Source organism: Podarcis raffonei, chromosome 6 (genome assembly GCF_027172205.1).
Source record: "Podarcis raffonei isolate rPodRaf1 chromosome 6, rPodRaf1.pri, whole genome shotgun sequence".
NCBI classification, from domain to species: domain Eukaryota; kingdom Metazoa; phylum Chordata; class Lepidosauria; order Squamata; family Lacertidae; genus Podarcis; species Podarcis raffonei.
In genome coordinates, this window is record NC_070607.1 from 41,005,394 (window position 1) to 41,029,494 (window position 24,101).

Sequence of the window (24,101 nt, forward strand, 5' to 3'; positions counted from 1 at the left end):
GTCTCTAAACCACCCATCATTTAATACACCTCTATCATGTTTCCCATCTCTTGCCTTTTTGAAAAACCAACCCCCCCATACTGAAACATTGTAACTTTCCCTCATAAAGACGCTTCTTCCACCCATTGATCATTTTGATTGCCCCTTTCTCAGGTAGGAGAACAAGGAAACCCTCTTCCTGGGATTCAGGAAACACCCCCTGCCCCCAAGAGCAAACACCACTGGGCAAAATTGTCTGAGTTAGTTTAAGACAGCTCTCTGTCTTCCCTACTGTGATATAAACTTAAGTCATTTGCACCTTATTTCTAGAGACTAAATCCTGGAAAGATGTTTTGCATGCAGTATTTTACAACACCCTTACAATGTTCATGCTACGTCCAGCAGTATTCCATAATCTCCACCCACCCAATGTGAAATCTGTGTAGTAGCTGTAACATTTCCCCGAGCACATTGCAGGTGTGCAGACTTGAAATCTAGGTCACTACATGATCTATGTCATAAATGATTCTTTAATCTGAGCACTGTGTGAGCCTTGATAAGATTTGCTGCCTGGAATGCAAGTTTAAGGAAACAAAGGACAAAAGAAAAATCAGAATCAGACAAACCTTTTTATTAAAAAAAAATGCTGTTAATTGAGGATATGTTCTCTCTTTTTAAGGGAACTCAATAAAATAGAATACTGAAACAATGTAACATGTCTGCATGAATGAATTAGCATAACAAAGCATTTTAAATCAGTTGCATATTAACACTTGCAAAAAAAGCCTGATTCTGCAAAATGACCCAGCCTTAGCCCTCATCATTGTGTAATTATAATTACCCCCATTACACAATTGCTTGGAAGTAGGGACATACTTCGGGCATGCTGCTAGCACCACCTCTGGGCAGCCACGCCATTACAGTGAAGAAGCCAACATGTCAGTAGCTACTTACACATAGACGTATGCATGACTGGGACTCTGGTGTGACCAGGTGTTCCAAAAATTGGAATGGAGTCCGGGGTGAGCACTTGATAATGTGTACGTTATAGACACCAAGTTATAGACACCAAGTGATTGACCAAAATCACAAGATCTCCTGCTCTTCTTTGTTGATTCCAGGCAACAAGTTATCATCTGACAACATTTTCTTCTTCTTCTTCATCATCATCATCATCATCACCACCATCATGATCTTTTCTTTGTACCACACCCATCTGACTAGCCACTCTGGGCAGCTTTCAATAGAATATATAAAAAACGTAACAGAACACCAAGCATTTAAAAGCTTCTTTGGTTTCCAAGTGCATGATTTTACACTTTTGACTTTTTGCACCCCCCAAATTCAGTGTCTCCTGCCTGCTCTTCTGCCAGAGGACAGGGCTTGCAGCCACTCCTGTTCTCTGCTGTTGGATCTAGGATACCCACCCCATAACAGAGGAGAGTTGAGGATGTAGAAATCTTAGCAAGAGGTTTTGTTAGTCACTTATTCCGCTTCTTTTCAATGCTATTTGACACTGCCCATACCTCTTCCAAGACTGTTTTTATACTTCTTCAGACAGGATCTTGAACTATCAAGGTATTTCATTATAGAGACATAGTAAAAAGTTTCTTTAGCTCCTTCAGGTGTCACTGTGATCGATGGCTGTCTTTTTCACACCCAGTTTCAGTATAGATGCCACAATGAATTTTACATTCTCTGTAGGACGTTCATGATATTTGGTTGGTTGCTTCATGTTTCAAATGCCATTGTTCTATTATTATTCATAGAGTTTCAGACTTTATAGTACCTTCTGGATGAAGATGGCAAAGTACTTTACAGACGTTAAGCCTCACAATATCCCTGTTACGGTTTATAAGTAGCATCATTAAAGTTGGCTTAATTTTTCTACTCTTGTGAAAGCGAGCGTGGGTTATTTTACAAGTTCATGGAAAAGCTGAATTTCTGCCAAAACATTTTGAGTTCAAATCACTGCAGTCAAAGGATTGTTTGCATTACTGCAGAGCAAGAGTCACTGTGAATTTGTTTCTTGTTTAAAACACACAATACAAAATGTATTCAAAATACTAACTGTATATCAAAAGTGAATTTTAAGGAAAGGAGAGGACAAAAAAGATTTTTTTTCTAAATAATTTAAATGCTTGTGTGCTGCAAAAAATTAAAAAATAAACATGTTATAAGTTCTAATAATACTAATAAACTAATTTTGCAATGGCATAGATGACAGCTCAGTTTCCCCCCTGACAAACCCAATATAAGGTAACTAAAGCATTATGCATCTGATCATTTATGAAAAGCCTCCACTATTGTGGGACATCTATCTTTGCACCCCACCCACTGCCATCAACACCCTGTCTTTGAAAAGGACAGAGTACATATTCTGCAATACTTTATCCATGAAACATCTAATGTGTCAAAGTCTTTACTTTCCTAATATTTAAATTCAGCCCTGAAGAATTTTTTGATTGCCCAGGAATCTGCATATTTCTATCACAGAAATCTAGTTCTCCCTGTGTCAGCTAAAGATACATACTGTGCAGCAGTCCCAACTCAGAAGGGACTGCCTCTTGCTTTCGGATTCTCTTGGCCATGATTGACAGCACAGATTACCCACGCTGTGGTTTGCATTGTTGATTGACAATTGGGTGGGAAGTGGGAGAGTGACTAGAAGCTGGAGCAATTCCAGTTGCTGAGTTATGATGACCGTACTGTCACTTCACATGAAGGATGTCTGTCCTCTGATAGAAAACATAGCAATGGAGGAAGCTGCTGTAAGAGATAGCTATCTCATGCTCTGATGAGCATTTTGCTTCTTTCAGGAGTAATTTTTATTTTTATTTTTGCATCAGTGGAATGCTGCTGCGGAGGGATTTACTGATGCTTTCTAATGGAATTTACTAATGTTTGTAACATTAATAGAACATGTAATAGAAACTGTGTCCAAATTGCCCCCAAATTGCCTTTGTCTACTCTTGGGAGAGTTTTGTCCTCATGTGACCACCAATCTGACGCATGAAATGTTTGCATACTCCATTTTACAGATTCCAAGTGGTGATTTATACTAGAGGGCTGCATATAGGAGGCCAATTTTCACCTTATGAGTGGGTGGTGGTTTTTGTTTTTGATTACCTGGTGGTTTACCCTGGTGGTAGAAAAGCAGGCTATGAATGAATGAAATGAGGCTGAGATACACAAGTGTCAACTTTCTCATATTCTAACACCAACCTACAGAAGGAGGAGGTGGGCTCTTGTGGACAGACCTATAGCAGCCCCTCCAGAGAACTAAGCCTCTCCTTTTTTGCCCAGTTTATAGGACAAGATCCAATGCAGCATGAATAAGCAGCTGATTATGCAACAAAATTTCTATTTCTCCCCCTTCTTACAGCCCCCTGCTTACCTCCCAAAATTTGATCCAGGGGGTTGAGGGGCCCTTTGGAGGAGATTTTGGGGTGAGGGACTTGGATGGGGAAGAAAAGAAATTGAAAGCCCTGTTGCACAAGCAAGCAGACACCATTGGAAGGTGGCCACATTTTTTTGGCTGAGTTGAGAAGGTTTTAGTACTAAAGAAAATAAACATGCTTCTTTTTTTTTTTAAAGGAAGCTGAATTGATCTGTGTATATTTTTAATATACAGTGACTGGAGCCCTGACACGATGGTGGATGACTAAACAAATTTCCTGTGTAAAAGTGAAGAAAAGAGCATCCAACGCAGCCCCAAAATAAGCATTCATCTTTGTCACTGACTAACAGGAGTGTGAACAGATTTGATGGGATTTCATCTGCAAAATGTGCTTTTGGAGGTAGGCCAAGATGCATCCCAAAATATAAATAAATCTAGCTTCTTTAGAAGTGTGGGCAGTTAGAGCAAAGAAATAAACTGACAGCAGCATTAGTGGGCACCATTACACTATATACACCCACACAGAGCAGATTAAGCTTCGGATTTTCTTCACCATGTTAAGTCCTACCTTGTTTGCTCACTAGCAGTCTTAATATATGTGAGAGCCTGTTGAAATCCACAACTTGGTCTAAGCATACATTTTAATCAGAATGGGAAAACGAAGGTGTTGTTATGGCTGTAGGATATGGGATGTTATCACGATTTGTCATCTTTCTGTGGTGAGCTCAAAGAGGCTATGCTGTTCTGCTGGGGCTCAGGACTTGCAGGGAATGTGGAAGCAATGAACAGGTCAAGTCCAATCAAAGTACAGTCTCTCTAAGCAGGTCAAGACCTTGGGCAGCTCCTAGCTGTCCCTGCTGGCTGAGCTTTAGGAGATATTATTCTATCAGGCAAGTGTGTGCTGACAAAGCTACATTAAATTCTTCTTAATGTCACTGCCGAAAGCTAGGAACACCTGAGGCCTTATGTAGGGTTTGCATGGTCTATCCAGCAAGTGGCCCCACCTGTTTGCAGAAATGGCCAAGTTTATTTAAAGGGCCCTTTGATTCTGCCAGTGTAAACTTCTATGCTGGGAAAAGGATGGGGAAGTTATTTCAGGACTTGTCCTCTGAGCTGAGTGTGCTGGTCCTGGGGGTTAAACAAGAGGCAAGTTCCAAGTCCCGTCCGTGGTTGATGAAGCAATATGAAGGCAGTCCGTAAAAGTCGAAGCTGGGTGCAGGGCAGGGTTCAGGCAGGAACTGACAACCATCAACGTTGCTCCCGCAACTTGGGACTGGGGCTGGCTGGCTTTTATCTGCCCCGAGGCATAGGGCGGCCCCAGTCCTCAGGTAACTTGCCTCTCCTGGCCTGGAGGCGAGCACTCCTCCTGCGGGAACTAAGTTCCCTCCGCCTCTCTGCCCTGAGCCTCTGCAGCTCAGGAGAGGCTGGAGGGTTACCGGACCCAGAGGCAACCCCAGCTTCCTCTGAGGGGGCTGAGAGTGGAGCACCTGCAGACAGTGGGTCCTCCATCGCCTCAGGAGTCAGAGCAGACTCAGCTGGTGCCTGCCCCTGAGGATCCAGCACAGGTGAGGACCCTTCAGGGTCATGCCCCAACCCCGGCTCAGCTGGTTCTGGAGGCTGGGATTCCTCAGGTTCAGCATCTGAATCCGAATCCCAGGCCATCACACTGAGGAAGGTGGGACAGCTTTGTTCTCAGGCTGGGAGAACCTAGCAGGAGGTGTCAGGAGTGTAGTCTCCCCATGAGTGGACCAACCTAAATTTCCTCCTCATTTTGTTGCTTTGGGGAGTATGAATGTCCAGCTTCTGAGGTCACGACTGAGGTCTCTGTCTGCACTTCCCCAGCTCCCAGCATGTATAACAGAATACATTTTCTCTGGAAAGCAATGGTCCTACAAATTTTATGGAAGCTTGTTCCAGGCTGCTCCAGACAGACTCCAGGCATATCTAAGCCAAGCAGGCTCTGTGAAGCACTCCAAACTGAAACAGGGACCTTTGAAGTGATTTCAGAGCTATTTATCTGTAATTTGGCTAGGAACACATTTCTTCATGCAATTGTCCACAAAACAGTTGGGGAGAAGAAGTGAACCTTGTTTTAACCCCTCCCAAACTGTATGGGCTGCCCATTCAGGAAAACCACTAGAAAATGCTATATAATAGACATTGGGAAATTTGTTTATGTATTTGCTGTTTATTATTCAATGTCTATAAACACAAGGAAGTTGCTTAGGACCTCAGATTGGTTGTGTATTCTGCTTACTGTTCTGTTGATTGGTTTGTAAGGATTCAAAATTAAGTTAAACAAAGAAAGTATCCAAAGTGTACATCAGAATAACCTTTTGAAAATTAATTTCTAGCATTTTATATCTGCGCACTGAGCTGTATATTTAGAATGATGGGGAAAGGGTGGCATTCAGCGACCTGACTAATATTTCCATCAGCTGCAGCCAGCATGGCTAGTGGTCAGGAATGATGGAAGATGTAGCCCAGCAACATCCGTTGAGCTGCAGGTTCCCTGTCCCCCTGCCACATATACTCATCTAATAGCAAATAGAATTAAAAGCATTCTGAAGAAAGTTGAAAAGCAGATGGTTGCGGTTGACGTTTCATGCTGCTCTCGGTTTTCTGCTATATTATTTCTCCTTTGTTAAATTGGTGTCTTGCAGCCAATTTAAGATAAGCGGAAGAATGATCAAAGATCATTCCGTGCCTGAAAACCACTTCAGATCTGTTATAGGACATGTGGGTCAGCCCACCGGCACTAAAATGATGCACTGTATCACTTGCTGAAAAACTGATTTGCAATGATTTTAACAGGAAGGGTGTATGGAAGTGTAATCTGTTTTGAGGAATAGGATGTAGCAAGGTTCTATCCTTTTAATATACCAAGCTCTCGAAAACATGGCAAGGAATTAACATTTGGAACACATATTAGGCACAATATATCTTTCACAGCAGGAAGTTATACTGCAATCCTCCTATGCACATTTACCTGGGACTAAGTCCCATTGAACTCAGTGGGACTTCTGTCACTTGTGCTTTATTCAAGATTACAACATCAATAGTAAATTGATGTTTACAACCCATATGTTCCTCTTGCACATCCTTTTTATTCCAATCCAATTATGTTGCTGCTGCTCAAGTGATGATTTATTCCATGGCCAATCACTAAAGTTGGTTTTTTTTTGTGTGTGTGGGGGGGAACCTACTTGGTAGGCAGCTAACAGGGCTATAGATCTAGAAATTATTCAGCCAGTTTACAGCCCTATAAATGCACACACAGTCCATTTTTTGGGGGGTGCTGGTGGTGATTAGAAACATGTGCAGCCCCACAAATTTGCAGCGAAAGGTATTGTTTACAGTAGGGTTCCCAATGGTTTTGGTGCTGGGGTAGATCTGGAAATCCAAGAAGCTGTCATGGGCACCACAATAGACCTGCTTCAGAAAAGAAACTGGTGAAATAACAAAAGAAGGCAGTCTCCCAGAAGAAATTAGGAGTGGCAGGAGGTTTTTGCAGATGCCAAGAGGGTTTTCTGCAGGTGCTATGGTGCCCATGGGCGCTATGTTGAGGACCCCAGGTATATGGCCACTACAGACATTAAATACTTTTTTTCAGATATGAGCCATGCTTTTAGAATCTAAATACAAATTGGATTTCCTTTACCAGATTGGAGAAGTCAACATTGTTTAAGAAATCTGTTCTAAAATACCTTGAAGACTTGTTTGTTGTTGTGTTTTCCAACTGAGTTGAATGGAAAGTAAAAGGTTTGAATTCAGGATGGAGTGTTCCAACTCGAGCCTTTTTTGCATTAGGAATGCTAGTTGGTTGGGTACAGCAAATTTCTTTTGCAGGGTGTGTGTGTGTCCCAGGAGCAACAACAAAAGGAAAACAAGAACCAGAATTCATCACGATGAGCCCTGGAACTAGAAATAATGCACCTGCCAAAGCAGATGGATGGCAGACAGTCCACATAGATATTAAATATGATTTCTCCCTGTTCTCCACATTCATAGAAACATGTCCCTGTTTATAATACTCAGAATAGTAGTGTGTGTTTCAGGCCCTACTCCGTTTTATGTTTTTCTTGTATTTATTTACTCCCTCCTACATGTACTATACTGGAACAATGCCAACACAGGTTCATTTCTTACTTTAAAAAGAATTCAGGGATGGCAAAAAGTAACAGTTGTGGAGAATAAAAATTTCCAAATATTTATAGAATTGCTTTTGCCTCACTCCCATGACTGCATTTCTCCACCTTCAAATAATAGCTTGTTATCTTGCTGTATGGGGGAAGGAACACAGAGTGGCTCTGCTATATAAAGCCAGCTCAAGACAGATTGCTGCCTGAAGTGTTAGAAAAAATGGCAGCCTCTCCCATTCCATTTAAAGGTGCTGGCCAGACTGGAATGCTGCTTCAGTGGTGGTGAGGGGACAATGGAATGTACTCCATGCATTTATTCCATTAATTCATGAATTTACACTTGCACAATGGTACTTCCCATCCTTTCTCCTCCCCCTGTTTACCCTGCATACTCATGAAGTCTGCTACAGAGAGCTTGGGGAACCCGTAAGAATAGATTTAGAGGAGACACAGAGGTGGAGAGGGAGGAAAGTTCCATTGCACAAGCAGAAATCCTTTTGTTGGTGGAATGAGTCGCTTAGCACTACTTTGGATACAACCCAGTGCCTTATACCAAACCTATGAGCAGCTCACACCCACACCATACAGTTAAAGCAGCCTATACCACTTTGTAGCTCTCCTAGCACCCTTAACAAATTACAGATCCATTATTATTATTATTATTATTATTATTATTATTATTATTATTATTTGGGGGGAGCCATTACTATTAAAGTGGCATAAAACTGTTTTAAATATATTGTGTAGATGTGACTTTATGAGATGCAGGCCAAGCCCTGTGGCTCTGTCCTCCAACATCTTATTGCTGCCTCTGCTGCCTCAGGTAGCCACTTCAATTTGCCCAGTGAAGCAGAAGAAGAACAATTCTTTTTAGCAGGAGTGCCCTCTTGTGAGAAGTTAGTTCTTCTATTACTGGAACCTGAGAGGAAACTCCTTATAATTTAATCAAGACACTCTGACTCACTGGAAGGGCTCTGCCTTTGTTCCCTCAAAAATAGCCTGTAGTGCTGTGTATAAGCAAAGAACAATTTTACAAACACTGCATTACCACATGAAATCAATAAAATAAATTACTGTTTTCAGCTACGAGATATTCCTACTCATTACAGAGTGTTAAGGAACTCAGCTGTTTACAAAACCAGATGAAGGAAATACAGTAGAAAGAGAAGAGGTGAGGAAGGTGAAAAAGAATACAAAGTATAGGGTGGAATCCAGTTGGTGTTGCTCTGCTGATGGAAAAGATCTGAAGATGGAATGAAAGGGGACAATTTCCCACAATCCCTGCTCCCCATCCTCTAAAACAGAGTGGGGTGTGTGGAGGATTATGGGAAGGGAGAGGGAATATTCTTATGAGCAGCTAGAGGGAGGGTACAAACTATGGGTGCATGGCCTGAGGGCCACATTGACTCTTGACAAACCTTCTGGCACATGACAGAAGCAGGTCTATGGCTGTAAGTGTTGTTTTATTTGCATTACAACTTGAAACCAATAAAATAAGCAACTGTTTTCAGTTATGAGGCATTCCTAGTTGTGCCAGAGTGTTAAGGAATGCAGCTATCTATCAAATTTAGCACCATGGGATTGCGATTTGGATTTTCTACTTCAGGCACCAAAATGTCTGATAATAAAAAAGGCATCCTACAAAATGATGTGTGTGCCAGATTTTTTGGGCGCTTTGCCATGGAGCCATTTCAGGCTCTTTCCTTTTTGACCTTAATTGAACAATTTGTGTGTGTGTGTGTGTCTTGTTTGTAGCTAGACTATGCAGCATGAATTAGCACATAGGCACACACACATTAACGCCTGAAAGCCTGTCTCCCAAAGCATCTAATAATTCTGAATCTAGTTTTTTCTTTTGAAAGGAAGCCGTGCTATTTGTTTGTACTTTGGATATACCACACAATATGTTTATTATTTATGGTACTCCAGATCATTAAATATATATATAATGGTGGTATACAATGGAATCACTGAAACATCATAAAAGTATCAACCCAGAAGACAGAGAATAAATGACCAATTTTGAATTGAATCAATTCTCTAAAAAGTCTGAAAAGACGCCTTGCTCTACAAATGAGCAAACCTGGCCATTGGTGGTAATGATGAAAGGGAACAATTTAAATATATAATTAACCAAGTTCTTAAGTGTGCAGTTTGTGTGTTTGTGCCTGTTTTCCGGTACATTACAGGATCCCTGGTCTGTGATTGGGAAAAGGTCTTGTAAATGAGACATAAAGATGCTTATTGCTGAAAATCTGGTACAGAGATGTTTATTCGTGAATGCTAAACATACAGGTATAAACTATTATGTCTATGTGACTGCATGCTCAAGGATGGTTGTGACTACTTGGGTGTAGATAATGTTGTTGCTTTCATTGTAGAAAAACACACACCTTATTTCTGTGAATGTACCGTATTTTCCCGTCTATAAGACACTCCCATGTATAAGACGCCCCCTATTTTTGGGGACTCCAAATTAAGAAAACATGCCTCAGCACTACCCGTGTATAAGACGAGCCCCGATTTTAAACCGAATTTTTTGGTAAAAAAAACCTAGTCTTATACACGGAAAAATACAGTAAATGCCAAAATACCAACCTGGGATTTGCTCAATATTGTTCCATTTTCATATGTATGGCTAGCTAGTCACTTCTATTTCATTTTGTGGGTTTAACTATGGCTACGTAAGCTTTACCTTTTCTCTAAGGTAAGTTTTTTCTTTCTTGTGGCTGTTAACTATTGCTTGCCATCTGGGGGGGTTTAACGTGTTGTATTTCTGAGTCTTCTGTTGCTCTACGGATAATATTTTTGAAGGCAAGATTATAGGCTGGAAACTGTGGAAAACTCTGCAGTATGCAGTCTTCCCTTATTCACACAGTTTTTAGATGTGGATTTAAGCCTTTAACTGCTATGGTGGGTCATCTCAGTGGAGCAGTGGGAGGCATTAGTTGAGTTTCAACAGATCTTTCCTTGGAACAGATTGTTGGATGCTGCAGTGAACTGCTAATTCCTTTTCTCTTTGTTTACAGCAGGGCATAACAGATCCCAGCAGCTGCAGGCCTTGCTTAAGTCAGTCTGAGCAAGAGAAGAGCACCTTGCAGAAATTTAGAAATATGACTCCTGAAAATTGATGACAGGTTACTGGGTGTCACTGTACTGGGTGTCACTGTTCCTTGACACTTACAATTTGGAACTTATATCAACCATAAAACCAGCCCTCACCATTTTTCAAAAGGTCTACCTGTATCTTCTACCATCTTCTTGGGAGCTGCAAAGCTTCTATATATCAGTTTTTTCCCTTCCTGAGTCACCAAGAAGTGGCTCATACCATGGGCTCTTTTAGATTTTAGCACCTGGATTTATGAGGGAAGGGGGAAATGTCTGTTGTTGTGTTAGGTGTCTTCTCTTCGCCTCAATCTATTTATTGTTGAACTCTCTTTTGCAAGGCATTGTTGATTTAGATGCTCTCTTTCTTGCTTTCTCTCTAATTTTCACTTTTCGTGCTCCTGTGCCCTTGTTGATGCTATTGCTCAAGTGAGATTTGCTGGCTATGTGGCCACCTTTGGTCCAGCCAGCACCTTCTGTCACTCCATCAGCAACTCTCAATAATTTTCAAAGAAGGCTTACTGGAAAATAATAGTTCCTGAGGCTCTGCCTTGCCATCTTTTGTCTAGGCTCTGACCTTCTTGCAGAATAGGTCATCAGGGTTTGAAACATAATGGAAACATGCTAAGGGAAGTGCTATTGTCTGATGATGTGGTGTCAGGTTTCATTTAGCACTTATTACCATTCCCATTTGAGCTACTGTAGCTGAGCGATGCTCGCTGGTAAAGTCGAGTTGCAGAACAGATTGTCCAATACCTGACAAATATTAACTGGAAGTGTATCTACCATAATAGCACCTGTCTCTTGCTTTCCTGAGGTCTTTCTTCTTACCTTGAGCTAATTGGCAGGGAATTGTCATTGTTCTTCAAATTTTTCAAAAGGAGAAGGGATTTCTCCTATGCGGTATGTGTTGATTATGAACAAAAATTGGTAACAATTTTCCACGGGTGGCAGTGACTAAGGGGAAATCAATTTGCACCTATGTGCTTAGTATAAGGGAGCTCTTAGTATCTAGTCCTGCTACACAGCTGATTAAGTGCAAATGCTGAGCTATATGAAAGCATTAATGTAAGCTATGAGAAATGGCTCATGATAGTGCGTGTCTCTTATTCTGGATATAGCAGAGTAAAAGTCATTTTGCCTCGTGGAAGATGCTGATGGAATAAAGAGCTCCATTAGTCATTTCCATCTTTGGACAAATAATCAACTGTTTCCTTGTCACATAAGGAACTGGAACTCCCCCCCAAAAAACCACTCAATCTCACGGCAACCAACTAAAAACAACCAACCCACTCTGGGGGTTCCCCATTCAACCTCTCTCACTACCAAGGGAATATAATAGACAAACAGAAAGAGAACCTACCCAAATGATGCTGATATAAAAACCCCACATAGACACTAAGAATATGTTTACCACTTCTCCCCCTCCTTGCCTTCCCTCTTCTCCTTCCCCGACCTTCTTCTGTATACAACACTAATGTCTCACATCTTATGTAACTGATATATAGAAAAGACTTTTCAACCTGAGAAAAGAGACAATGCCTGTACTTTTTAAACCAAGAAAAACTTTAATAAAAAATATTTTTTTTAAAAAAAAAACATAAGCAACTGAAAATGTTACTGGTAAATCTATACCACACAAGTAGAGGGCAGCTCCTGGTTATCCCTCTGCTGAAATGAATGAGCCCATGGATGGTCCCATTGAAACTGATGGTTCCATTTTATTTTATTTTATTATTTTATTTTATTTAAGTAGTTATTACTTAAGTTACAACACTGATGTTTCTCATTTATCTGTTTTGCTTCTATGCAACCAATATTATCAGAAATGATTCACATGTATATTTTCCCTAGACTAATATATTCAAGGTTATGTCTGGGCAAGTGCTTATTTTGCCTATGTGTGCAACAATTTATGATAACTTGTTTAATTATTGTTATTATCTTCATCATTAATATTTTCAGACTGTCCTTCAACAAAAGTTCTCAGGGTGGTATATAAAAACACATTAAAATACAGCGTAAACCCACCAATTAAAATCATGACATTATCCAGCTCATGAATCAATTACAAAAAAGTATCAATACAGAATTTGTAGGGATCAGAAGCAGGCCACTTATGGTTGACATTATCTTTTGTGTTTCTTGTAACAGCATTTTATTTATTTCTAAATGTCACCTTTCAAAACATAAGTTTTCTCGAGGCCGCTTACAATCATTATCACAGACACACCAAACCCACACCAAAATAAAGCCAATATCTAATGTTTTTAGAGCTGAAATGCTTCTTAATGCTTCCTATACCAGCCCAACCATCTAAGTAAACCACTGAAACAGCATAAGCAATTTAAAAGAATGCCTAGGAACTCATTTGCGAAGTGACCTTGAATGTACAAACCTTCTGATCAAAACCGTTATGAGGTGTGTGTAAACAAGGCTGAATCCAACTCTTCCTTCCTAAAGACCATGGGGACCAGAGAGATTTAAAAATGCAAGTTTATTTGCTCTTTTTCCCCCAACCGATATGCACTTATTCCCAGTTCCAAGGGATAGAGATCCTGGGAGTACTTGTGGAACATTGCCCATCTTTTAATAATCACATCAGAGCTTTTGCCAGGCTGACATTTGATTACCTCAGAACAGTGTAACGCTGCATTAGCACCTCTCGCAAATGGATGTTGGATGGCTTATCCATGTATTTGCAACATCCCAGCTCTATTACTGCAAGCTTCTCTGGAGGTTTTCCAGAAGGGAGCACCCAGCCAGCTATTGCACACAAAGGATTCCTGTTCCGACTCAGGAATGTGTCTAAATCACTTTGCATGTGGTGACTTTTCAAATGGTTTTTGTGCATTTTTCTCCCTCAGAAAGTGACTATGTGGTGCAGCAGATTGCCTCTATCATCCTTCATCTCTGGAAATGTAAGCTTCACTCTGGCTTAGGGTCACAAATAAAATGATCTGGGTAATTCGTGGATGGATGCTAGCAGTACAAAAGAGCCACACATCTTAGCACGCTGTCATGGTTGGAAGTCTTGGTGTTGAAAGGAATTGATGATAGACTAGGAGATGGAAGGCAGTTGACCCTATGTGAAGCTAGGAGAATTGCATAGCAACAGGTATGGGAAAACAACTTAATCACCCCAAAGCAGAACCTTCCCAATATACCTCATCCAGTCCTCAGTATGCCCCTGAATAATACTTGCTGCTGGGGAAAAACAGAAGAGAGGGATTGCCCTCACATTTTCTGGTTGTGGGGTTCTCATAGCCACCTGGTTGGTAACTGGGGGAAATGGGATGCTGAAAAAAAGAGGCATTTGGTGTTATCTAGCAGGGGTCTTCTTATGAACGCTGCATGCATACTTTGGGAGTACAATAGAGCCTCTTACTTTGTATGCTGAATTTGTTGATGCAGTGAGGTGGAGTATGGCTGCTGGATATGGAGGAAATAGGGTTAGCCTGAATACCCCTAAGACATCCCTCGCACATTCCTTCAATGTGTGTGTCTGGGTGAGGGTGTTCGAAGCCCCTACCCCATGCTGTTGCCATGGTGGCTCACAGTGGGAAGGCTGGGCAAGGAGATCTGAATGCTATATTTGGACAACTGAGAAATTCAGATAACTTTGTTACTACAGGCGTTTCATCACCTCACTACTAGCAATGCTTAGACTACAGCTCCATTCCAGCCTTAAAAAAAGAAATGACATTAGCTGCAGCATTACAGCATGCAGTCATGTCTGAAATTATTGAAAAAAGATAACAAGTATATTGCATTCTAATCTAATTATCTAAATCATTTAAATTATTTATAAGGGCCGCTTCGAGTCTTTGTTCTAAAAGGTCTTTATAGACTGCACATAATTTAGTGTTCACACAGTTGAGACTCGGAGGAAACTTAAACAGTTCTCTTCTCTCCCCCCCCCTTTTAATGCTCTGCAAAAGAAAAGAAACTCCACTAATTGACAGCTTAATTGCCCCTATAACTGTTGATTCTTAACCTTATTCCAAATACGATTTGAGTAAAGAGAACAATTCAGCACAATGTTCCATGTGCAACTGGTTTTGTGAAGCTGCCATAGTAACAAGGACAGAATCTGAACATGCTTTTCTTCTGAAGGCAAACCTTGATCTTTTATGGACATTAGGCGTGATGGAGCCAGAAACAAAGTGCTTGCAGTCGGATTGGTTTAGCTCCCCCAAGAGAATTCTCGTTGCTGCTTGCTTGGCACAAAGAAATGAATTTTCACTGAAAGTTTCAGACACTGTGTGTGTTTCCTTTTAATGCTTCCAGTAGGAGTCAGCAGGTTTTGTGTGTGAACATTTATCATTCCTTATTAAATTTCTTAGTCGCCTTTTTCAATAAAGGCCCAAGGCGACTTACAGAAAATATAAAGTACACAAAAAATTGAAACACAATTGAGGAGGTTGAAGGTGGGAGAGACGTTCTGTCAGGTAGGTAAAGGTAAATGGTAAATGATGCCTGGATGGTTAAGTCCAGTCACCCCTATGGGGTGAGGCGCTCATCTCACTTCAGGCTGAGGGAGCTGCCATTCATTCACAGACAGCTTTCTGGGTTATGTGACTAAACTTCTTCTATTTCAGCAAACACAGTGACGGAACCAGAAACGGAAATGCCGTTTACCTTCCCACCACAATGGTACCTGTTTATCTACTTGCACTGGTGTGTTTTTGAACTGCTAGGTTGGCAGAAGCTGGGACAGAGCAATGGGAGCTCACCCCGTCATGCAGATTCAAACTGCTGACCTCCTGATCAGCAAGCCCAAGAGACTCAGTGTAAGGCTTTATAAGTTAAGACCAAATTTTTGAATTGGGCCTGTATAACTATATGAGCAGCCAGTGCCCCTGGGCCAGAATAGGTGGTCTATGGTCCCATTATCTGGTTTACATTATTCTGGAAACTGTTCTGCACTAACTGCAGTCACTAAATGATTTTCAAAGAATAATTGCCATTCTCTCACTTTGGAAAGAACCTTTTGGAGCTCCTTGTGATTCTTCTTGGTTTTTACCATGCTGAACAATTTGGGGGGGTCTTCAGCAAACTTGATCATCTCACTGTTTATCTCTAACTCTAGATTATTTATGAACAAATTTAAAAGCCCCAGTCCTTGTACAGATCCCACTTCTTACATGCCTCAACCTTGAGAACTGTTGATTTATTTCTACTTTCTGCTTTTTGTTCTTTATCCAGTCCAAGTACACAATGTCTGTTGGATCACTCCCATCCACTCTTAAGAATTATAAATGGCACTGTGAAGAGCATCACAATGGAGATATTCTGCTATTGTTATCTTTTCTCATTGTCATATAACTGAAAAACAAAGCTAGGGACCCTAAAAATGAGACACCAGGTTGGTTTTGCCTTCTAAAGTATAACTCTCCTGAAAATGTATTGGGACCCCCAGATGGAGATATCTGTTATTGACAAAGATTGTTGCATTGAAAGCATGGACCCTAGATAAGAATATCCAACATGGAGATTCTAGTAGTGTCTTTTAATTATGCAATGGGCCATTGTTAGAATTGGACAAACATTTATTATCCAATCCCAGGTATTTTGCATATATTCAGGCAAGCTTTGACTGAAAAAGTGAATGATTATCTTTGTCAAACCATTTTTAATTTAGATAAAAGATGCAGGGAAAATCGGTAGCTACCATAAACTCCAAAAGATAAAAGAAAAGATATATAAATATAGAGCAAAGTACTCCTTCACCACCAGCCATTTTGATCTCACAGAATTTCAAAGTTAAGCTTCATTGGACTTTAAAATATTAATAAACGTGTTTGAAGTTTAAAGGTGGCAGATTCCAAAAGGCAGTTTAAGAATTTACATTGTATGTCTGGAAACAGCTAGACACAAGGACAACTCCCTGAGTTGCTTTTTGGTTGCTTCTAATAAAACATTATCTGTTGTGAACACATGTTTATCCTGGTGAACTTTCTTTCAGCTTGACAATATTCACCATACAGGGTGTGAGGTACTGGAAAATCAATTTAAGGTGCAACAGTTTAAAATCTGCGTGCAGCAACATCTAAAATGTCCTGTTCCACTCAGGATGAGATGTGCCCATTATTCTTCACATCAAGCCCATTATCCATAATTCGTTCTAATTGAATGCATTTACAAATGCCATTTCAACATGTTTTATTCCATAGGTCTAGCTACACATTATATTAATGGTATCTCTTGCAAATGTGGTATTGTGCTCCTCCACCTTAATTACAGGCATAAGGGGCAATGTTCATTAGGAAAATAAGGTTTAACCTTTCCTTTCCTCATGATCACAATGTATATTGCCCCCTATAGGACTGTTTTCTCCCCTAGGCCTAAACACAGTGTGTCAAATAAGAGTTTTGATCTCAACTTCTGTGTGTGTTTCTGTGTAACCTCTCCTTCTGATGCACTGTGTTTCCAGTGAACATTGTTGTGGTCGTGGCTGTAACTGAATAGAAAACAAAACATAGCAAGTGACGCAATTAGCATCATGTGTTGTTAGCCAAGAGAGTTAACAAAGTTTTAACTTACAGATAAGGTTGCATGTGCACAAGAAATAGGGGAAATACAGAGCTTCTCATGTTACTGTGTTGTGTTTCTTTCCAAGTGTAAAACAACATCTTGCCTGTCAAACAGAGGGAAATTCCTTTACTGCAGTTAGAATAGGAAGCTATCTTGTGCAGCCCCACCATCTCTTCTAAGCAGAAAAACATAATCTGAGATCTAGGAGGTTTCAAGCAAACCAAAGATCTAAAGCACTTTTTCTCAAGTGACAAAACTGACAAAAACTTAATGAGCTTTGCTGCTGTACAAGTGTTCTCACTCCAGTTGCCTACTTGCAGCTTGGAAGCCCAAAGTGGTGCAAAATGGGGTTCTACATGGCTTCAAAGCAGGCAGAAAACATTCAGCATGACACTTAAGCAGTGGGCATAATCAGCAGTGAAGTCAGAGATGAACTTAAGTGCTTGAATGAACAGCAGGAGTTCAATTTAATGTATATTTCATAAAGATGTAGCCATGCTAAGGAATGTTTCGAATCAAGGTTGTCCCTCATTCTGGCCCTTAAGTAAAAGAGACTTAAAGATGGTGACAGTGTCTGCTCCATGCCAGCAGCATCAGGAGGCTTCTATTGGTTTTAAAAGTTTATTATGCTTTATTTCTTGGTGTCTATTTCTGTAAAATGCTTTGGAAAGCATTTTGTTTGAAAAACGGTCTATACATTTTAAAAAACCAAGTGACATTCTCTGCTCCGAAAATGAATGCATTAGCATCTTGTGGATGTATGTTTGAAAGCACTTCTACACTTAAATGTTACGTTTGTTTGTGTCCTTGCTTTCAATAGTGCAGAATAGGGCCAGCCCAGGATGTTTAGCCACTTCAGGCAAAACAGAAAATGTTGCCCCCTATGGTGTTGACAGGGGCGAAGGAAGGGGTGTGTGGTGGGTGTGGTCCACCCTGGGTGTCACCACTGAGGGGGGTGACAAAATGCCGGGTGGCACTCACCACAGGGCCTGCAGCGCACCTGAGCCACGCGTCTCTCCTGGGAGAGACATGGTGGCTTGGGCGCATGTAGACTCCGTGCTGCCGAAATGTTCCTCCTGCTGCTTCTCCCCTAGGTGTAGGGAGACTGAGTGGGAGACAGGCAGGCAGACTCTGGAGGCCCTACAGTGCACCCCACCCCTATGGGCTGCTCGCCCCACCCCTGGGCATGCCACCCCAGGTGCCCGAGTGGCTTCCTCCACCGCTGGCTGTTGACCCCTGTTCTTCCACAGCCCATCCCTGCCTCTGCCCCCACAGCCTTCCCCAACATTGAAGACATGGTGGTAATGGGCAGTTTGGAGGAGGCTAAGGTGTCAGGCAAGCATAGATGAGGAGGCCATGGGCAGGCATGGAGGAGACTGGGTCTGCCACCTGTGGCAACTGCCTTACCTCACCTCATCGGCTGGTCAGCCCTGGTATGGAAGATGGAAACCACTCTCCCTCTCTTCTTCTTTGCACAACACTTATTTGTTGTTTACTAGAAACTAGGGTGAATCTGTTGCTAAAGGCTTAGCCAAGCTATAGGGTTTTCAACAGCAGACAAGTTTCCCAAGTTCCTTGAGTAGGAAATTGTTCATTTTTATTGTTGTTGGGTTTTGGGGTTGTTGTTTTTTTGCTTTTAAACCTGTGCAAAGTGCCATGTGTCTTCATGGTAGTATCTACCCACATTCATGCATATATACTGCATAAGGATTGTTCTAATATTCTAACATTACAGGAGAGCTGACATAGGGAAAATGTTTATTTCGATTTTTTCAAGGAAAATGAATAGCCTATGTCTTATCTTTATGAATCGAAGTATCAAGTAGGTGGCTTGTTTACAAATATGTCTTTCTTTTCAAATCACTAAGCAATTTGTATGTCAGTAGATGATGTCATGACAGGAATGTAGGAGTGACAGGAAAAGAGGCTTCATTATTCCCCCTGCTCTCCACATCCTTCGACGAGACTTTATTATTCTCCCCAATCAATTTGGTACAATGAAAGAAAAGTAAGGAACTCAAATATTGAATTGCAATTCAACAGATGTATTTATATAGCTAAATCATAGCCCTGTCAAGTTGCTGTTGGATGGGCACTAATTAATGTTTCTCTTACTTTGTATTCAGTTCTGATCTGTGCAAGGAGCACTAAGGAAAACGTGAACTGATCACAAGGAGTCATTTGTTACTGACAGCATCCATCTTATGTTCACAGATGTTGCTCCACCTGCCCAGGAAGAAGGAAGGGAGGAACGAGTAATTAGGCAAATCTAAATGGTCACGGGAAGAAGCATCTACAGTAAATGAAGCTAATATTGTTTTCATTTTCCTACAGGCAAAGATGGCGACATGGGATCAAAGGGGGTTAGAATATTATCTGCTGAGGATTTACTTTCCCTTAATGTGCAAAAATATGGCTTTTTGAATATAACTTGTAGACTGTTACTTATAGGTATTAAAGATGATTTGCTCATTCTTCCAATGGAAAACAAAAACGGGGGGGGGGGGGACAAAGCTTACTCTTCACAAGTGCCAACTGAAAATCTTTGTTCATTCTGAGACAATTAATATTTACAAACATTTTTATTAGAGGAGGGCAATAGAGTAGAGTGGGAAGGAGATCATGCATGTAATTGTTCCAGTGGGGATGTTACAGCAAAATATGCCATCAGCAGAAATGGAGATAGGAATCAGCAACAAAACGGCTTCACCTGGCATGCCTCTCTACAGATGGAAATGTGCCGAAGAATAGCACAGGAAACACCATACCCCATATATTTCCTTAGAAGTGTTCCTTTACCCCAAAGCCTCACCACCAGTTGGAGAAAATGACTGTGTGGTCAACTAGCCTGGGACTTAGAAAGAAATCCTGCATATTTTCTGAGCACCTGTTATGAAGTTCTGCAAGGTCTCACTAGTCCTTAACTTCCAAGGATTTCAATGCATTACAATTTCTTTAGGACTCTCCCCCTCAACCCCCCCCCACCTTAATTAATTAGGCTGAAACATCCTTCATCTTTCCCACTTCCAAGGAAGGTAAATGTTTGTGACAATCCTAATCTCTTAACATGGGAAAAGAGTAACAGAAGGTATGGAATTACCAGGTGGCAAAGCCTGACTTAGCATTCCAGATTTGTGATAGACCTCCAATGACAATTCACAGACCATATTTGTCTTAGGGTTTGAGTCTATCAGTGCCATTCAGTTTGAGTGACAAGCAACCACATGGAAGGAAGTGTTGGGATACTGCCAGGGAGATAAAGTCCATCTGAGCCCCCAAGCTCGGTGCCGGACGATCCATCGACCTCCCGTAGTCACGCAGTACCAGCAATTTAGCGACACTAAGCCTCAGGCTTAGTGCACACTCTAACAGCAGAATTCACACAGCAAAAAGTTGCACAGCATGAGAGCAGAACAGCATATTTACAGGTTTTATTTGGCGTAGGTCAGAACATGAGAAGACATGACCGTCTGCTCCGACTGCTCAGGCAAAAACAGCAGAAAACGAAAGGAACAGACAACATAAACATCCTGTGAGACAGGAAATTACGCAGGCTGTTATACAAACATCCTGCTCCCTTTTTTTTTTTTAATAAATTTTTATTAATTTTCCAACACATATTAAAAGACAATACAAAACAATACAAAAACAAACAAACATATAAACACGTATAATTTCTTAACCTTCTTTTCCTTAAGCCTTCTTTCAACGACTTCCCCATACCTCCTTTTTCTGCATCCCTGTTTTAAATCTTTCCAGCAACCCCTAATTTTAATTACTTATGGCACTTCCTTTAAATCCTTTTTCTCATGTCCAATTGTTTATCGCTGCAATTCTATTTTGCATTACTCAAAACATTTTAACACTCATTAATTTTACAACAGTTCTTAAGATAAACTTTAAATTTCTTCCAATCTTCTTCCACCGTCTCTTTCCCTTGGTCACGGATTCTGCCGGTCATCTCAGCCAGTCCCATGTAGTCAATCACCTTCGTCTGCCATTCTTCCAGTGTGGGTAGTTCTTGTGTCTTCCAGTACTTTGCTAAAAGTACTCTTGCTGCTGTTGTCGCATACATAAAGAACGTCCTGTCTTTCTTTGACACCAATTGGCCTACCATGCCCAGGAGGAAGGCCTCTGGTTTCTTCACAAAAGTGCATTTAAGCACCTTTTTCATTTCATTATAAATCCTTTCCCAGAAAGCCTTAATCTTTGGGCATGTCCACCAAAGGTGATAAAAAGTACCTTCAGTTTCATTACATTTCCAGCATTTGTTATTGGGCAAATGATAAATTTTTGCAAGCTTGACTGGGGTCATGTACCACCTATAAATCATTTTCATAATATTCTCTCTTAAGGCATTACATGCCGTAAACTTTATACCGGTGGTCCATAACTGTTCCCAGTCAGCAAACATAATGTCATGTCCAATGTCCTGTGCCCATTTAATCATAGCTGATTTAACCATCTCATCCTGTGTGTTCCATTTCAACAGCAAGTTATACATTCTTGACAAATTCTTAGTACTGGGTTCCAAAAGCTCTGTTTCTAATTTCGACCTCTCCACCTGAAAGCCAATTTTCCTGTCCTGTTTAAAAACTTCATTTATCTGGTAATAATGAAGCCAGTCTCTTGCTTTAGACTTCAATTTCTCATAACTCTGCAATTTAACTTTTCCCTCCTCATACTCTATAATTTCCCAATATTTCGGCCATTTGGATTCCATATTTAATTTTTTCACTTCCTTAGCTTCCATCGGTGACAACCACCTGGGTGTTTTGTTTTCCAACAAATCTTTATACCTAATCCATACATTATATAGGGCTTTTCTAACAATATGGTTTTTGAAACCTTGGTGGATCTTAACCTTGTCATACCATATATATGCATGCCAGCCAAATCTATTATTGAACCCTTCCAAATCCAAAATATCTGTATTTTCAAGAAGCAGCCAGTTTTTCAGCCAGCAAAAAGCCGCTGATTCATAGTACAATTTTAGGTCCGGCAGGGCAAACCCCCCTCTTTCTTTTGCGTCAGTTAGTATCTTAAATTTTATTCTGGGCTTTTTGCCCTGCCAGACAAATCTAGATATATCTTTTTGCCACCTCTTGAAACAATCCATTTTGTCCACAATCTGCAATGTTTGAAACAAAAATAACATTCTCGGCAAAACATTCATCTTAATAACAGCAATTCGGCCTAACAAGGAAAGTCTCAGACTTGACCATATTTCTAAATCTTTTTTCACTTCTGCCCAGCATTTCTCATAGTTATCTTTAAATAGATTCACATTCTTAGATGTCAAATTTATCCCCAGGTATTTCACCTTCTTTGCTATCGATAAACCAGTATCACTCTGGAATTTCTCTCTTTCTGCACTTGTTAAATTTTTGTCCAATACTTTCGTTTTCTGTTTATTCAGCTTAAAGCCTGCTACTTGACCAAATACTTGTATTAACTCTAAAACTCTTCTCGTACTAGTGTCTGGCTCTTGTAAAGTTAAAACTAGATCATCTGCAAATGCTCTCAGTTTGTACTGTTTAGCTCCGACCTGAATCCCTTTAACCAGCTGGTCCCCTCTAATCATGTTTAATAAAACCTCCAGGACAGATATAAAAAGCAGTGGGGATATTGGGCATCCCTGTCGTGTCCCTTTTTCAATAGCAAATTCTTCTGTAACCACATTATTTACAATCAGTTTTGCTTTTTGTTCAGAATAAATCGCACTTATACCATTCTCAAAACCTTGGCCTACCCCCATCCCTTGGAGATTCTTTTTCATAAAACTCCAAGAAATATTGTCAAAGGCTTTCTCCGCATCCACAAATATTAATACTGCCTTAGTATTAATATTAACTTCCAGTAACTCCATGATGTCTATTATATTTCTCACATTATCTGACAAATGTCTTCCTGGAAGAAAGCCCGCTTGGTCTTTATGAATCTCCCCCACCAAAACTCTTTTCAATCTTTTTGCTAAAATGTCTGCAAAAATTTTGTAATCCACATTGAGTAATGATATAGGGCGGTAGTTCTTAACCTGGTTCTTCTCAGTCTCTGACTTTGGTATAAGTGTGATATAAGCCTCTTTCCACGATTCAGGTGCCTTTTTCCCCTCTAAAATTTCATTACAAACCTCCTTCAGTGGTTGTATAAGCCATTCTTTCAAAGCTTTGTAGTATCTGGAGGTTAGCCCATCAGGTCCTGGGGATTTTCCCAATTGCATACTTTGAATGGCTCCCTCAATTTCTTGATCAGTAATCTTCTGGTTTAAAGTCACTTTACTTTGTTCCGAAATTTTTTGTAATCCGTATTTTTTAAGAAATTCTTCTATTTCTTTTTCATTCACCGGCCCTTGTGCATAAAGTCTCCTGAAATAACTCTGAAAACAGTTTCTAATCTCATTTGGTTTATAAATGCTCTTTCCTTCCACTTCTAGATTTGTAACCGTATTTTGTTTTTGTCTCTTCTTCAGTTGCCATGCCAGAAGTTTCCCACATTTATCAGCCGATTCAAATGACCTTTGTCTCATTTGTTTTATTTTCCATTCTATCTCTTGGTTCATCAAATCCATATATTGTCTCTGGTAAAACTTAATTTCTCTCAAAATTTCATGTGACTTTGGTTTGGATCTCAATTTTTTCCCCTTCTTTTATCTTTTCCAAGATCTTATCCTTCTTCTCATTATGTCTCTTCCTTTTTATAGAATTCTGTTGTATTAAAAATCCTCGCATGACGGCTTTACTTGCGTCCCAAATTACTCTTTTTTCCACTTGTGTTCTCAGATTTATCTCAAAGTAGTCCTTCAATACCTTCTGGGCCTTTTTATACACCTCTTCATCTCTAAATAGGGAGTCATTCATCCTCCATCTAAAGGATCCAGCTGTTGTTGTGTTCATTTCCATCTTTACGGCGTTATGGTCGGAGCAAGTCTTTGGGCA

General features: G+C 40.5%; 1 long non-coding RNA gene across 5 annotated transcripts in view; it reads left to right on the forward strand.

Moving 5' to 3' along the window:
* LOC128415708 (uncharacterized) overlaps window positions 1–20,393 on the forward strand; it is a 58,727-nt gene extending 38,334 nt beyond the window's left edge. For 3 of the 5 annotated variants that reach the window (XR_008331046.1, XR_008331047.1, XR_008331049.1), the window contains 3 exons: window positions 3,614–3,779; window positions 19,073–19,171; window positions 19,290–20,393. This is a non-coding gene — a long non-coding RNA (uncharacterized LOC128415708). The remainder of the gene's footprint in view (window positions 1–3,613; window positions 3,780–19,072; window positions 19,172–19,289) is intronic. The other 2 variants (XR_008331048.1, XR_008331050.1) reach the window with 2 other exon arrangements.
* The last annotated feature ends 3,708 nt before the right edge of the window (window positions 20,394–24,101 follow it).